Genomic DNA, 3,029 nt, shown 5'->3' on the forward strand with positions numbered 1-3,029 from the left:
ACATAAGGGCAAGGAAAAACTCACAACCCAGTGGGATGTCAATGAGAATGACTATGAGAAACCTTGGAGAGGACCGCAGATAGGGAGACCGGATGCAATGGACGTCGAGTGGGTCTAGCATAATATTGTGAAAGTCCAGTTTGTAGTGTATCTAACATAAAAGTGAGAGTCGAGTCCATAGTGGGGCCAGCAGGAGACCATCCTAAGTGGGGATGGTCAGCAATTTGAGTAAAATCAAATGTATACTGAACAAGACACTGGTTCTCCAGAATATACAAAACAATACTAATAGTTTTGGCTGTGAAAAAGACAGATAGCTGGTTTCAGAAAATGTGGCCCCCAAAACAATTTAGTTCGGGGGTCGGAAACCCGCGGTTCCAGAGCCGCATCTTTAGCGGCGCCCTAGTGGCTCTCTGGAGGTTTTTCAAAAATGTCTGAAAAATGGGAAAAAAATGAGGTGGAAATATTTTTTTTTTGTTTTAATATAGTTTCTGCAGGAGGACAAACATGACACAAACCTCTCTAATTGTTATAAAGCACACTGTTTATACTAAACATGCTCACTGCCTCACAATACGAAGGTCCTGCAGTCCTGGGTTCAAATCCAGGCTCGGGATCTTTCTGTGTGGAGTTAGCATGTTCTCCCCGTGAATGCGTGGGTTCCCTCCGGGTACTCCGGCTTCCTCCCACTTCCAAAGACATGCACCTGGGGATAGGTTGATTGGCAACACTAAATTGGCCCTAGTGTGTGAATGTGAGTGTGAATGTTGTCTGTCTATCTGTGTCGGCCCTGCGATGAGGTGGCGACTTGTCCAGGGTGTACCCCGCCTTCCGTCCGATTGTAGCTGAGATAGGCGCCAGCGCCCCCCGCGACCCCGAACGGGAAAAAGTGGTAGAGAATGGATGGATAGATGCTTCACTGATTCGAGTATTTGGCGAGAGGCGTTTTGTCCTACTAATTTTGGCGGTCCTTGAACTCACCGTGGTTTGTTTACATGTACAACTTTCTCCGACTTTCTAGGACGTGTTTAACTCCACTTCCTTTTCCGTCTCATTTTGTCCACCGAACTTTTAACGTTGTGCGTGAATGCACAAAGGTGAATTTTGTTGATGTTACTGTCTTGTGTGGAGTGCTAATCAGACATATTTGGTCTCTGCATGACTGCAAGCTAATCGATGCTAACATGCTATCTAGGCTAGCTGTAGTACATATTGCGTCATTATGCCTCATTTGTAGGTGTATTTGAGCTCATTTAGTTTCATTTTAAGTCCTCATCATTCAATTGATATCTTATGACACACTATCTGTATGTAATATGGCTTTTAATTATTCGCGGCTCCAGACGGATTTGTTTTTGTATTTTTGGTCCAATATGGCTCTTTCAACATTTTGGGTTGCAGACCTCTGATTTAGTTGGATATTCCTGCCCTCAAGTTACAGCTGGTGTTCTGGAGAGAGCATTGATTTGTGTGAGACATTAAAATGCCACTGATGGGTTTTAGTAACACATTTCTCAGAAAAAAACAATAGCCAGGCAATGTAGTAGAGTTGCATGTTTTGCCAGTGGGCATCATTTCAGGAATAAGATATGGGTTAAAAAACATGTTTTTTCCTAAATGGTTGCATACATGATCAGTAGGTGTATATAAGAATATCAACAAAACTATCCATAAACCAATCATCAAATCCACTAAATGCAGCGTACAACATGTTTAAAGTCGCCAAACCAGCTCAGCCATCCGTACGGCAACACGGTGGCTATTTGCTGGCTTCATAATAAAAGGCATGGCGAATGACAGGCTTGATCAAACAATCAAATCAAAAGAGCCATTGAAAGCCTAATGCTTGACATCCTTTTACAAGGGGCACAGATTGACAAAAAAAAACATAGTAGAACCTTTTGCCATCAGTACCGCATTGTGGATGCAGAACATGAGTAAAGTTCTAAAGTAGCCTTTTTTTTTTATAACTTTTTAATTGAACAGTGGTGCTGAAAAATGACTCCTGACAGTGATTCACAACATTCAGCATATCATTAGGTGCTCTTTTGGAGCTGGAGCTTTACTTCTTTTTTTTATCTCCTCAGTATCTTTTGTCTCACTCGTCACCTATTTTGCTCTGTCGCTCACATTTCATGACATTGCCTTGTGGTTGGCGTCAAGGCATTGTGTCGGTGTTTGAGTGACAGCGGCGACTCTATGTCCTGATTTTTTCCTAAGAATGGAGGTTTATTAAAAAAAAAAAAAAAAAAAAAATGCTGACCTTTTTTTCAGCACACTCCACTATTAATTCAAGGGTGCCGCACGATGGCGGTATGAAAACAAATGAACTGCGGCCAAGCACTCGTTTGTGTCTACAGTAAATAATAACCCAGAGTGTGTTCGCTACTTGGACACAGATAAACGTAACCTGCATATAACGGTACGCAGCTTCTTCATTTATATTATAAACACTCGCTTGGCCTTTTATCCTGAATTATGTGATATCATAAACTGGTGAGGCAACCCCCGCCCCGCCAGCTCTCCTGATGGCTGCGTGGGGAGTGTATCGAGGTCAGCTTGGCCCTTTGGTGCCAGGCGTCTGTGGGGTAAACACACCTTATTACAGCCAGGGGGAAGGGTATGCATACATGCATGCATGCATGCATGTATGCATGTCTGTTTTTGGGTGGTGGGGGTGCGGGGGATGTGTCTGTGGGCGTAAACATCACCTGGCCCATCCGCCGCAAGAGGACTGTATAAATGTACACGGGTCAGGTGGAGCAGGCATTAGACGCGGACACACCTCCATTCTGTTATTCAGGACCAAAGAGCTGGAGTTTTGAGATCAACATTTACCTGGATGTGCCTTCAAATCTCTAGAGGTAAGCTTTCTTCATTATCATTTAGCTCACTTTGCTTATTTACAGACCGAAGCAATTATCATGACATCCATTACCTCATTTAACTGTATCGGTGTTCATTAGCAAAATGTTTATTTCCACCACTGTTAAGATTTGTCATATCCCTCGGATATCGTTTTACCCTGC

General features: G+C 43.1%; 1 protein-coding gene across 1 annotated transcript in view; it reads left to right on the plus strand.

Moving 5' to 3' along the window:
• The first annotated feature begins 2,719 nt into the window (after positions 1-2,719).
• LOC133537587 (ATP-sensitive inward rectifier potassium channel 1-like) overlaps positions 2,720-3,029 on the plus strand; it is a 2,508-nt gene continuing 2,198 nt past the window's right edge. The window contains exon 1 of the mRNA XM_061878739.1: positions 2,720-2,864. The gene's annotated coding sequence lies outside the window, so the exon portion shown is untranslated. The remainder of the gene's footprint in view (positions 2,865-3,029) is intronic.

Source organism: Nerophis ophidion, linkage group LG18 (assembly GCF_033978795.1).
Source record: "Nerophis ophidion isolate RoL-2023_Sa linkage group LG18, RoL_Noph_v1.0, whole genome shotgun sequence".
In the NCBI taxonomy this organism is placed as follows: domain Eukaryota; kingdom Metazoa; phylum Chordata; class Actinopteri; order Syngnathiformes; family Syngnathidae; genus Nerophis; species Nerophis ophidion.